The sequence below is a fragment of the Carassius gibelio genome, chromosome A3 (assembly GCF_023724105.1).
Source record: "Carassius gibelio isolate Cgi1373 ecotype wild population from Czech Republic chromosome A3, carGib1.2-hapl.c, whole genome shotgun sequence".
NCBI lineage: Eukaryota > Metazoa > Chordata > Actinopteri > Cypriniformes > Cyprinidae > Carassius > Carassius gibelio.
The window spans coordinates 25,520,065-25,534,917 of NC_068373.1; the positions used below are offsets into that span (position 1 = coordinate 25,520,065).

The window sequence follows — 14,853 nt, forward strand, 5'->3', positions numbered from 1 at the left end:
GTCATAGCAGTTTAACAGTTATAGTTAAGCGTCAGCTAAAAGTCACAAATACACATTTAGTGAGGGGAAAAAAAGTCCAATAATAATTACCATTATTATAATAATTTGGTAGATGTTAGTCTATCTGTCTAGACTTGAGGATTATAATTATCACCTGTAATAAACCACTCCCCCGAGACATGCACCGCCCATCTAATATACGCTCAATGTGTCATAACCCCGCCCCCACGCATACCACGCCCCTTTAATACACCCCTAAACCGTGAAAGCCCAACTGAGAGGCATCCCACACGGAGCCGTCTGAATAATCACACAATTTCCACCACACATTCTGGACAGCGGACTTCAAGGCATTTGTCGGAAGAGTCAGAAGACCTTCATATTCATAACAGCTACATTCATTATTGATTTAATTATAGCAGCCTTTTTTATCTGCATATAAGCAAGTCCTTATTTATTTACCAGATCCGAGGTTTAATCAATCAATGAATCAGACATTGAGAATAATATATGGTTATTTGGCGCACGGTCAGGCAAGGTGCAAATGAATGAACCTGGATATGGTATAGTAATTTTAATTTAGATTGGGTTCAGCTAAGAAGTCAGTCGGTGTGCAGTGTGAGCGAGATACAACACAACGACGTTACGCTTCTCCAGACGGAGAGAGACAGAGCGACTGCTGGTTTCGAGGCGGGAGGACACATGGGTCGACACTACAACCTTTCAATTTTGTTCCAATGTGTGTGCTAAATACGACAAGGAATCCGAACACTTACTGGCTGTCCTGCGTCCACTCCTGACATGTCTGCGCTTCTGTGTTTTCCTTGGATTTGGGGAGACGTTTCGCGTTATGTTCAGTGCTGAAAAAAGGACTGCGGACGATATTTTATTCTCTCATCGGCGTCTCGTGTGGACTTATTAGTATTATCACCAGTGAGTGGCTTGTCAAACATCGCACGACAATGCAAGTTGTTTTGTTATGATTTTGCGAGTGCGGTCATTTGAATATTAACTTAACATGTCGGATTGTTTTTCGGCGTTTTGCACGTCTTTATCACGAATTTTCTCCCTCCGTTAATTCTATGGACTGCTCCATTCGGGCTATTTGTTTTTGATCTGCATGCATCCGGACGAAGAAGGAGGAACCGACAGATAAACGACAGAAGGACTGAAGAATGAACGAGATTCACTGAAGAACAGGAGGAAACGCAGTAAGGTATGGAGCCGAGGGTTTTATTTTTATTTTTTATGATGGTTTGGAAATGCTGCAGGAGGAATCAGTACGGACTTCTCTTTCACATCTGGCATGTAACGAGGCTTATTTATTATTGTTTTATTGATATTTTATGCTTATGGACATGTACCACGCGCGCTCCTGATGCGTCAGACACAAATACTCGCTCGCGCGTAATGATAGATGCGCGCGGGTCATTTATATCCCACAAACTGTCAAATCTGACACTTTGATTCAACCATATATTAACCTTTAGAGTTAATTAATAACCCACATGCTTGCAAACGGAGCAAACACTTTGTTAAGTATCTATACATATGTATATTTGTGAATTAGCCAACATTTTGAGATGATTGACGTTATTGTGTTTTGTTTGTAGTAAGAAAATCTGGTTAAAATATCGGAGCACATTTTGCAGGACACTTAAGAGTAATAATGCACATTTTACCAACCTAATAAACGCTGACAAAATAAGTTATGCAGTTTTATTTGAGCTAACCCTTATTTAAATGGACGTAATGAGATATCAACAGAGAATCAGAAAGAGCACTGCTTCTGAAACCTCTATCATATCTATCATCTATATCACATTTCTCTCTTAAAACAAAACAACTGCACGTTTTACTATTAATATCTCATTGTATGTTAAAGACCTGTAAGAAAAATTGAATAAGAGCACTCTAGTGTTACATGGGATATAAAATCATCTAGTGCTCGACCTTTGCATGTCTTGAATGCACAGGCCTATATGTGAGCATTAATATAAGCATTAATGTCACTATATTCACACACATTAAGGTAAATCATAAGCATCTCTAAGACACTAAAATATTAAAGAGTCTAGTCTTTGCAGAAGAGCACATTGCTTCCTGCTGAGAGGAAAAGTGAATGGCTGGGTGACATTTAGGTAAATGGACATGACTGGACCAAAGTTGAATCTCCTCAAAGCAGCGGGGTCCATTTTAAACGTCACGCCTCGGTGCGAGCAGAAGCCTCTTGATGTTGGTTTAGGTCTGAAATGCCAGTGCTCCGCTTCAGGACTGGTTCAATGCCAAACACTCTCTCCGAACAGAACGAAGGATTTATGCGTCTCTGTCCGAGTGTCAGAACAATTATTCTAAGCTCCGAGCAGATGAATTATAGTCAAGCATTAGCACAGTATTAATGATAGCTCCCATTTTTATATTGTGGCAGTAATCATTGGAGAAATTTATTTGAGTCGCTTCTCCTTTGCTTTTGCCAAAGTGGCCAGTGCTCAGCATTTCCTGTGTATGATGAAAAGGATTTGATAGATTGGCCGCATCTGTGTCATCTTTATTTTGCCAGAGCTTTCACGGCAATGGTCTGGACTTGACATATGGATCCACATAGTGATTCAGTCAGAGCAACATTATTGTCAGATGCATGATTTGTTAGCCCATTTTACCGTGCCTTGAAACAACGTCTGTGATGGTCAAGCTTCCAACGATGAGTTTATTTCCCGCACAGTCTAAAAGAAGAGAACAGGAAGGAAAGGACACAGTAAATTGTTTATGGCAGTATTGCTCATGGGCTATTTGGGGGGAGGGGGGGGGGGGGGTTCAAATTTTGTAGTGATATATATATATTTTTTATTATATTTATAATATTTATATTTCTATATATATTATAGTGCAATCACTGTAAAATTATTTCAAAAACATTAGCTGATTAATAGCAATAACATTGTATTTATTTATTTGTTTATTTTTGGTAAATAATAAATTTGTCTGTTTTGTGGAAGTGTGCATTACAGCATGTTTGGGCAACAAACAAAGACAACAACAGCAAGGTTCGAATTATTTTTATTCAGTGGCGAAGCTTGTTCTGGGTGCTTTCCACTAAAAACAGTTCGACATTTCCCTGTATTGTCTTTGGTATATCTTTGAACAAAGAAAAAATGGTGAGAACTGGTAGGACATTGTCCTAGTTTGACCTTCTGGTTAAAAAGTTATGGAGAGAGCTTGTTCACAGCATTTAACTCTCCTTTGAATCCCACCGTCTCTTAGTTTTCTATCCTCCTCAAGTGCACTTAGCTGCATTAAGCAAAGGTGTGTGCAGATGGTCCAGGCCAGCTGCTGAAAGGACATATAATTTTCATTTTCTCTTGTTCAGTGCTCCAGAGTCTCCTGGGTACACAAGGCCTTTGCTTTTTCTGTTACTGTTTTTTTTTTCTCCTTTTCAGAACATATTCAGACCCATGTCTCCTTCTGTTCTCTTCCTTTCTCTCTGTCTGTTTCTCTGTATCTATCGCTGTCCGGGCCCCCACTGGGTTAGGTTATTGTTATGCTGTCAATCATCCAGTAGTGTAAGATTTTTGCAGCTTGTAGCTTCCTGTAAAGCCCATTCAGAGGGAGTGTTCTCTGAGGTCCACATAGACACTGCAGCATCCTAGGCTTTGATTTGAAAAAGTAGCTAAAGCAAACATGAATAAATCATGATTTTAATGCAAAATATTTTTACCATTGTATATTTATATTTTTACTTTTGCTAAAGTTTTAAAATAACACTTTTTTTTACAGAGTATTTGTTATATTACATGTTCTTACTATAGTAAATCATGCATGATTACATGCAGTAACCCTAAACCAAATGCTTATCCTAACACTAACCTTGTTAAGTGCGTTATTACTCAGTACTTAAATGTATAATTACACCGAAACAAGGACACCATAAAAAAAAGTGTAATCACCTTTACCTATGGATAAAGTATTTATATGTTTATAAAATTTACATAGACTACACACGCACACACACACACACACACACACACATATATATATATATATATATATATATATATATATATATATATATATATATATATATATATATATTATAAACAGAATTATGCAAAATACTACTTTTTTAAGAGTAAACTATTTACTCTTGTAAATTTTACAACAATTTTATCTATTAAAAATATTTCAATGAAATGCAGCAGTTTTTTTATTAGTAACAAAAAAAGAAAAAAAAAACAGTTTGGTAACAGTTTATTTGAATATGACAGTTATATAATTTATATCTACTTACTACAGTAATAACAATAAATTTTCTATAATTATGAATAACTAAACTATACCAAAGCTTAACCCTTTAACCATTACCATATATAATATAAAGTACATGAAATTCATTAATAATACTTGTTGTATATTTGTGTAATTACACTGTAACAACATAACCTTTAAAATAAAATGTGAGCACATGTTGGTAAGCTTTGTATAGCAGAAATCTATGCAATTGTGTGTTTTTTTTTTTTTTTTATATTTTGGAGGATTTTTGTAGTTGTTTGAAGCGAAAACAATTTATTAAGGTATACCTATTTAATTGAGCGCCAAATCCAGCATCAAAATAGTTTTGGTGCAAAAGATTGTTTGCAAATATTTTATATGTCTGTTTAGTCATAACAGCCTTTCTTCTGTTAGTTCATTATGTGCTGACAGTCATTGCATTATGAGACTGCTCATTACTGAATAAATGGGCTTTTTGCAACTCACTGTGGGAGACAGAGCGCAATATAGAACGGGGTGTGTGTTTTGATGCTGTCGCAACTGTCTCAGTTGTTGTGAAAAGGCACAAAAGCAGCAGGAACTGGACGTCCCTTTTGAGGCTGTGCCTGAGTCGCGGCCTTTGTGTCGTGAAGTGCTGTTCTGGATGTGTGGATGAATGCAGCAGCCTGTAACTGCAGGCACCAGGCATCAAGGCTTTTGTGCGAGTCTCAGAGAGCACGGTCAAAAAAAAAAAAAAAAAAATACTACATCTGGAACCAGGGAAGGAGGAGTGTGCGCAGCGTCCCCTCCGTACGCCACAGATCGGGAACCGTCGGAGTGATCATGGAGCACAATGGAATGTCTTGATCAACAAGTGCATATGAATAGAAAAATCAATGAAAGCTCTTTTTCATAAATTGAGTGCATGTTAAATTAGCCCGAATGGGTCCGTCTGGACAGATAGCGGATTGTTTGGCTGCTGTCTTTGGATCATGTCTATCGACTAGAAGAGGGGGACGGGTTGCGTCAGTTTACAGCTGTGAAAGGCTAAGATAAAGCCCAATCAATGAAGCGCTGAGATATGGGTGCAATTTACTTGGGGTTCTGCTGTCAAAAGTGGCTCTGCCAGCTAATGCTTTTCAAAATGGCTTCACACCCACGTCTGTCGCCAACACAATAACACTGTGTGATTGCTTAATTTCACAATCCATCCAGGCCAAGACATTCCCCAATTAAAAGTGTCTTTTGCCACTTCTGAGGAGCAGTCCAAAACTGCTCTGGTTATCCAACATATTTAACAAGACAACAAGGATGCTCCTGCAGTGGTACTTTTTTCCCAGTTAGGATGCCGTTTGATGCCAATTTAGCAGCTAAAGGGAAAGCCAGAATCATTTCACTGATCGTCACATAAAAAAGGGTGTTGCCATCTGCCGCCGGCTGAACAACCAACTATAGCTCATAATTGTGCATTCTGTGTGGGAAGTTATGAAACGGCACTGTGTATAATGCACGTGCGAGCAGTACAGAGCTATACTAATCCACTTCTGCCTCGTCCTCATACAAATTTGTGTGTGAAATTCCACGGTGATTTGGTTTGAGTGAAATTCCTTGAAAACGTTCATTTGAAAGCGAAATGGAAGAACTCGCTCGGCGGGATATGAAATGTCAGTCATGCATCATTCTGTTCACATCCTGTCAGTCAGCTCCCTGCGTGAGCGCCAGCCTGGAGAGGGAAGTCAAGCTGAAAGGAGTTGTGCAGGTGATGGAGGGAGCAGGAGAGAGTGTCGAATATAATAGCTTACAGACCTTAATAATGATAATAGCTCACAGACATTCAACAGAGCTCTAAGATATACTTAATAGTCGTCTTCCTTCTGAATATTTATGCCGTGTGTGCTTCTAAACTGCTATATTTTGGGAGAAATTGCTTAATCTGTCTATAGAAGTCAGCAAAATCTTGACTAACTTGGCTAAGTTGATTTTTCCTCAGACTGTCAAGGCTCTCAGCTAGCTGGTCACTGGTATGTCCTGAAAAGATTTGTGGTCAGCTGAGAATTTTTTTTTTTTTTGGTGAAATTTGTTGGTTTCTAAGGTGACGTTTTCCTTCTGCCTATTATTCTGCATATACAAATATCTTGCACATACCGCATATTTCACTCAAACAAGTTTCGCCATCATGCAGTGATAGAACTGGCCTGATCAGTGCGGATCAATAGGAATGATAAGTGGGGTATTTCGTCATACATGGTCATTTGTTAGCATGTTCTCCCAGCAGAATTTAGGTATGTTGGGGGTCGTGTGTATTGGTTTGCGTGTGTGTGTGATTGTCAGGGAGTTTTCTGAGCCGAGGGAGGAGGCACCACAGCTAACCAGCCAGGGACTAAAGGCAGCTGTTTGTTTGCCTGTTTGCAGAAAGAGGGAAGAAGGGGGGCAGGAGGGAGCCCTTGGAAAGAGAAGTGGAAGGGCAGTGTGAAAAAAAAAAGAAAACAAGAGGCTCTGTCAAAACACAACAGGGAGAAAAAAAAGAGAGCAGAGGAAGAATAATTCACATCCAAAAGTGGGAGAGAAAGAGCAAAATGTGATCTGTCTTTCACGAACACACTCTTAAGATGGACTCATTAGGGTAAGACTGACTCTGTACCATCATTGGCTTCGGTGTGATCCCAGCTCAGTGACGCATCAATATGTAAATGGAACTTGGTTTTTGTTGATTAATCATAACCAATGTTACCTGCATAATCAATGTTGCAGAAATTTTACATTTACAGTACAGTATGTGGTCATTTTAGGCTTCTCATAATTTTTAAACAACCTTTCGTTGTAAATGATGGGTTCATTGTTTTATTACTGACATTCTCTCTATTTTTTTTTACTTGACATAGCTATAACATTAATGTTGCAAGATCCTGGAAATACAGTGAGATATCCATCTGGTGCTTGTTTACAAACACTAACAATAAAAAAAAGAGCACATATGGAACCAATGAACATGTTCTGGGTGAACAGCCCCCTTGGGCCGTCAGTCATAATTCACAGTCTGACGGCACAAAGATGATTCAAAGTCTTTATTGAACATTCTTAATTCCGACAGCACAGAGAGAATCAGACACTAATAGTCATGATTATACTGAAGTCAGAGAGATGCATCTAGGGAAAACAAGGAGGTTTGGCCTATGAGTGAAGCTGCAGATATAAACAGAATAACTAAGTTACTCAAAATATACTAGAAATTAGGCAAAATAATACTTTTTGGACTTTGTTCAAATGGACACATAAAAATGCGAATAACGACACAGCCATAGACATCTCTACAAGAGCTTTCTTCTTTCAAAGTGTGCCATTTTCCCCTCAATTTTAGATACTCATCATATGTTGATTATTGGTGTAATTATAATTGATTATTAAATATAAACAAATATGCATTCGGATTTTCAGTCTCATGTATTATTATTAGATCACTAAATGTAAACTTCATTTTCACATTTCTTATAAAAAAAAAAAAAAATTGTTATATATTTTAACTGTACTTGTTGCTCTAAAATTACAACTTAACACAGAAACTTTCCTTGCCACCGTTTAATGGTGGTATTTGAAGTAAAACCCAAAAGTAATCACAACTTGGATTATTTAGTCATTCTAACTATGATTTCTATGAAACAAACTGCAGTATTTGCTAGAAAACGGTTGCCTGGAAACATTTCTAAAAGCTATAAGTGCAGCTGCAATTGTTTCATTACAAATGATGCAGATCTCCTCACTCCGTCCTCTAATAGATTATCCAGTATGTGACATTTCCATCAGTTAGTCACACTATTTCAGAGCCGGTATGGGACTGCTAAGAGCATCTAAGCTAAACACAACACTGAACCGAATGTGATTGAAAACTCGGTAACATCCCCACTAGAGCACATCACTTTACAATAAAACAAATGTGCCTGCACTTCTGTCACATCTGTCTAGTACTGTATACTCATCATAAATAGAGCAAAAAATGTTCAGTGCACAGTCGAGCGACAGTAGAAATGCACATGCAATGGTTGAAACATCTGGGCAGCTAATGGCAGCAGATCATGTGATTCACTGAGTTGATTCAAGATTCATCACGTACACGATTATATAGAGCATATATAACCAGCAGTGAAATTTGTGTGATAAAGTGTTGACATTGGATTGCAACAGCATGTAAACTGCATGAATATTAGCCTTGTGCATGCACTGGAGGGCACTGTTATGGTCTTGTGGATTTTGCATGGGTCAGCAGGTACTTTGCTGAAGGGGCCACACTGTGCATTGATTGGACAGCACACTCCTTATGGGATGTTCTGCCAACAAGACATGCTATCTTATTAATCGCAACCCATGATACTAGCATTACTCTTAACAAAGATTTGGAACAAAAGAGGTGGTGTATTAATAAAAACACACTTTTTTTTTTTGGATGAATGATTAAAGATGTTTACTCTAAAAGGATCATTCAATTTCTTCAGCAATAAGTAACTATTTTTACGCAAATTAGCTGAAAATGTACCCAATCTTAGTCCTTCCAAGATGTATCTGAGTTTGTTTCTTCATTGAAACAGATTTGGAGAAATTAAGGATTACATCACTTGATCACCAATGAATCCTCTGGAGTGAATGGGTGCCGTCAGAATGAGAGTCCAAACAGATGATCTTGGATGGCCTGAGGGTGAAACAATTTTAAGCAGATTTTCATTGTTTGAGTGAGCTATTTCTTTAACGTCATCCGTATCATGTCATGGCTTTGTAAGGAAAACGTTCCTTAGCAATGCAACAGAAGAATGGAAACTGTTTGAACCATACCACCATTTCTACATATTCCCACTGATGCTCTTCCTTCTTTGGTGTTCATACAATAGCAGCAAACATTCTAAACAGACCAAGATAGCATGTCCTGATGGCAGAACATCCCATAATGAGTGTGCCGTCCAATCAATGCGCAGTGCGGCCCCTTCAGCAAAGTACCTGCTGACCTATGCAAAATCCACATGACCATAACTGTGCCCTCCAGTGCATGCACATGACTAATATTAATGCAGTTTACATGCTGTTGCAATCCAATGTCAACTCTGTATCTGTTCTTTGACTCCCGGCTGATGTGCTATTAGACATTATAGATGCTGTTGACCTCATTATAACCAGTGCAAACCACTGTATTTAATGACCTGGCAGAGATGAGACTTTTATGGCCCAATGTAGGAGCCATGGATAGTGTGTTATTGCGCATATGAATGTTGTCTCCTAGCTAAAGGACGTGTGTGTATATGCAATTTTTTTGAAGTTCTACCTTTCTAATTATTTGCTTTATACTACTATTACAAATAAATTAAAACAACTATTTTGATAGATTATATATATTTAATTTACCGTATTTTAAAACCTATGTTTTATATTTATTTTTATATATATTTATAATTACAGTTGTTGTTTTTTTCATCGAACTAGTGGTGTTGGGTTGATAGGGGGCACTGGCAAATTATGCAATTAATGGCAGTTGTTAGAGGACCTTAAAATTCTGATTACATGCAAACAAATCAACGAATGACATGGTCTTCCTATTAAAAATAATATATATACAGTTTTCAGTGGCTTTAATCATTCTTTCTGCCCAGTCATGGTCTCGGCTGGCACTCAGGTGCATATAAAAACCTTGGCATTTAAGTACCTCTGAATTTTTTTATGAAATGAATAATCCTTCTTTTACCATGGATTCTTGTTTTTGCACTGGCTTGATTTCTTCCGAAGATTGCTTATGTTGATCGACTGAATTAATGTAGTTTCAGCTTAAACAGAGGGTCATGCGGCTATGCAGAGCTCGACGTGGTGATGAACTCTAATGCTTAGAAGGTACAATATTGATTGGGGTATCGACACTCTTTATTTTGTTATTTGTCTGAGAAGGGATTGATTCTTCGAGCGTTCTCATGTGTAGGTGGGTGTGCGCATGTAAATCAGTGTGTAGGTGTGTGTTTGTGCCAGCCTTGATTGGTGATTGCATCTGTTAAACACTGCAATCTTTTCTATTTTAGAGGCAACCAATTTAGAAAAAAGGCACCATCACACTTGTATAATCACCCTCCACTAAACTGCAAACACACATACGTGCATATGCTCGGGCACAAGTCAAAAGGCATGATTTCTCTCACACAGTCACTCATGCTCAGAAATTTTGCTGTAAAATGGACTGACACATGAGTCACTGATGCTAGTCCCGTATAGGGAGCTCTGTCAGACTGCCACGTCTCTGAGTGGGACAGGAAACCCAGTTGTGGAACTAATTAGCTTTGCTTAACTGAGGATGGATATGGATTGCTCCTGACAGCTGTCTGCTCTCATTCATTTGTGGAAGAGACACATTTGTTTGGAGATGCTTGTTTTCTCTTTCGCTGCTTAGAACACAGTGAGAGTCCTTTTACAGAGTTTGGGCCACTGTGTATGGAATTCTGAATTAACGCTTCGGTTGGGTCCCCGGTGATGTGCAGGCCATTCGACAAGGTCAGCAGTTTGGGGGCATGTCTGTTCTTTACGATTCATTCTCACACTCCTAACCCAATCAACTCGCAGTCACCTTTCCTTTCTGCCACATGCACACCTGCATGTGAAGGTGCAAGTGCCTGTCTTTGCACCTGTGCTGCATTGTGCAACATCAATGCAGCGGTGCATAGACCCACCCAGCATGTGTTCTTAGATTCTTCTTCCTCTGCACTTAAACGTCCTTGTGTATAAATAGCAATAAACCTGACCCACATGCACCCAGATATCGAGCCTTTTTCAGGGAAGTAAGCTTTTGTGCTGAATCCCTCGCTGGCAGGGAAGGGGGAGGAGGAGGAGGGTATAGCGGAGGCAGATTCCAGCTGCACCAGGGCTTGATGGGATTTATGACCCATCCTGAGCTTTTCCCTCCACTGGCACATTTCCCATTGGCTAGAATTAACAAGCAAGGGAAAGGAAAAACAAACAAACAAACAGATTACAGTGGAACAAACCTAGGAGGTAATAAGCATGTCGGGACATGCAAAGCTCGCTGTTCATGCTCGGGCAGATGGGGGAGGGTGGAAGAAGGCCCGCTGGCATAGCTGAACCTATCTCCACCCCTTTTGCATTCTCTATTCTCCTTTGTTTCATCTCTGTCCTGCACTTTTCTCACTCTATCCCTTCATCCGGTGTTTCACGTGTGCAGTGGGAGACAGATGGGCGGATGATGGATCTGACATGATCGACAGCAGGCTGATGGATGGGCGCCGGGCTGATACGGGATTAATGTGTAGCGGAGGCCACGGCCACCCAACAGAGGGCTTGCTGATAGATAGATAAAACAGACGAACAGATAAACAAGAGAGCACTAATCCACGACCCCTTGATGGACAGAAAATCAAAGGCAAGGGAAGGAGTGGCGATGGAAAGGTGGATCTTTGTAGTCGAATGCAGCTCGGACAGATAACAGACAGTGGAAAGAGGTGAGAATTGGATATGAGAGACAGAGGAAGAGTGGGAGACTTGGAGGTGGAGGTGTTCGATGTGTTTGATGGACCATGAGTTCATGTCTTTGGGTGGAGGCAAATGCGCAGACCACTGGGGGTCAAATGCTGTTGACTTTCAACCCTCAGTTGTGCATTTACTGCAGTTAAATGTGGACTGTATCTATTGGGAACCAGAGAGTCAAGATTTGACTAGTTAGTATGGTCAGGTTAGCCCTTGTTTGTAGATGTTAACTTCAGAGCTCAGCATATCCACAAGTCAGTGGTTTGGGACGGATTTTAAGTCATGTTGGTTGAACGCCAATTGACACAGGTTTTTATCAATATCAATAATATTGTTACAAAATATTTATTCATTTTATTTTTCAGCAAACTCCAACACGCTATCAAGGTGCTGCAAATTTTCTTGGGCTTAATCCAGATGTTTCAATAGGAATCCGCATGGTTTAGAATGTCATATGAGGGCGAAAGAGTTCCCCCACATATTTCACAGTGGCCACAATTTGATCGTGTGAATTAGCCTGTTGACCAACAGAAAGTTACTTGGTTTGAAAATTAATTCTGCATGACCACTATACTACTGACATTAGACCTTTATTTGCCAACTAAATTTTGCCTAAATCTAGCTAAAGTCACCTCAACTCCTCTGGAGATCCTGGACCTGATTTTGAAATCCACTGATAAATTTGAGATGAATAAAAAATGTTAACGCATATCTTTCTCCAGGTTTTTAGAGGAAGTCAGTAGTTGGAGCGCAGGTGAGGCCACAGGGAATGATGAGCCAGTCAGTATTGGACATGCATGTCGGATGTAGGAAGCACAGCGGCAGTGGACAGGAAAGAGCTGTGCAAGGGTTAAAGGCAAGAGGAAGCTGTCTCCAGAATGATATTGAGCGATAAGCTTTCTCTCACTTCCTCAGTTGCAGGGGACCCCAGAGGTGCCACAATCGATCTCTGTTTGCTTAGAACCCACTACCGTGTCACCCAACAAGCACACACACCAAACTGGCCAACAAGCTTTTAGCTTTTATTTATCTGCCCTCTGATTTTGGCTGAATGAATGACAACCTGATTAACACTTAAAGGTCCTCGTAAATCTTTCATTAGATTGGAGAGAGCCGCACACATGCAGAGCTTCGGTGTGGAGTTACGGAGCAGTAGCGAGGCAGTAAGGTGAATGATTGTGTCGATTAACGAGATGGCGGGACAGAGAATGCCCGTTTTAAAGAGTACGAGCGAACGAGGGAAGGACAGAGGGAGACAAATGAATGAGCGAGCGGGAAAGCAAAGGGAGAGCAAGTGGGCGAGTAATGGAGGTTAGTGATGGGAGTGTTGACAGGGAGTGTCAGCCCTAACCACAATGACCCGGCGAAGGCCTGCGCATGCAAAATTGGGTGAATTTGAGTGTGAGGCCAAACGTGAAGTGCATGTGAAATGAGACATGAATTCGAAGTAAGATGTGAAGGGAATGGAAATCAGGAGACCAATAGAGTGGGATGTTTTGCAGAATTTCTTTTTTTTGTCCTTTGCAACCCCATCTGCTTTTAAGGATGCCTTATGAAGGCACAGACAATGATGTATAGATATTGATTGCTTTAAAATTAGGCACTATTTGTGTCACTGTGACACTGTTTTCTGAGTATGTTTTACTCATGAGTTGTGAGAAAGTGTCATGACTTAAATACAAAATGTTTCATAAGATTCACCCCTTGTTAGATAAAATGGGAAAAAGTGTAAGAGAAAATACAGTGGAAGGCTTGGTGCAAAATTAAGGTGCAAATTAAACTCCTAAAAAAAATCCAAATGTTAATATTTTGATCAGAATACTTACAGCGCGCCCTAAGTGGGACCCTTTTTGAAGCAGATTGAGTATTTATTCTCAGTGGGGAAAAGACTCAGTCTCTGCCAGTCCTCTATTAGAGAGAAGCTGTTACTATGGAGGGGGAAGACGGTTTATTCTGTTCCCCACTGCCCAGCCCCCATGGGGCAATGAACGCCTGCACTGAGCATGGATGACATGGACAAACTTCTGTAGTCTGCCCTGGTGCTTGCGCCAGATCTCCACCATCACTTTCTCTCCTTTTAGACCTGAAGTTCAAGTATTAACAGTGGTTCCCACATGACTAGGGCAGATTGGAGGGATTTCTGGTTTTCCCAGTCATCCTTCTCTCTAAGGATGGGAATTTTTAGATACACTTAACAATTGTAGTTCCTAAACTATTCTATCCATCCATCCATTCATCCATCCATTCTTCAGACTGCTTGTCCTACTGTATGTCCAAGCATTTTGGGCAGAGAAACACCCTGGTCAGATGGCCAGTCCATATAAATATTCTAATTAATAGCAACTTTAAAGAAAACAGTAAGTAATATACAGTAGATATAAATTATTTTAAATCTGCTTCCTTATTGCATTTCTGCATTATGTTTTGTATTAAATATATATATATATACATAAGGCAGTGGCAAATGTAGCCTAATGTTTAGTCGAACAACTACGCACATCACAGACCCATCTTTTTAGGCAAGTACCAGATATGGGTCATGTCCTAAAATATTTTTAATACTACAATTTTTTTAAACATTGTTCAAAATGTATACACTTACATTGTATGTATATCTGCACTTTGTTGTTTATGATGAGAGAATTTGCGAAAATTCAGAATTAAGTCAACGAGCGTGCGTACTGAGCAAATCTTTGGCATATCAGCGACGTCTCATCTGAACGCCTCTGATTGGTCATTGCATTCATAAAGTCAAGAAATCATGTGTGATTGTTTATAATGCGCACTGCTGTCAAAAATAAAAATATAAACATTTGCAAAAATCTGCCTCAAGTAGGGAGAGTGGGAGGTAAGCCATCAGGAGCCCATTTAGGACAAAAGAATAGGGGAAATAGGCAAAAGATAAATGCTATCTTTTGATATGATATGTATATTATACATATATATGTAAACTTGTAATTAATGGATTTTTTTATTATTATTATTAAAATTATTAGGATTTCTCACAACAAAATCTGTAACAAATGTGTATATTTAATTGTTCGGTACAGTTTAAACCATTAAGAATAATTTGTGAGTTGTTTTGACATTCCTCATTGAGAATCGGCT

The 14,853-nt window shown here is 39.4% G+C and overlaps 1 protein-coding gene across 1 annotated transcript in view; it reads left to right on the top strand.

Annotated features, from left to right (window-relative positions):
- The first annotated feature begins 325 nt into the window (after nt 1-325).
- adgrl1a (adhesion G protein-coupled receptor L1a) overlaps nt 326-14,853 on the top strand; it is a 146,450-nt gene continuing 131,922 nt past the window's right edge. The window contains exon 1 of the mRNA XM_052552665.1: nt 326-1,216. The gene's annotated coding sequence lies outside the window, so the exon portion shown is untranslated. The remainder of the gene's footprint in view (nt 1,217-14,853) is intronic.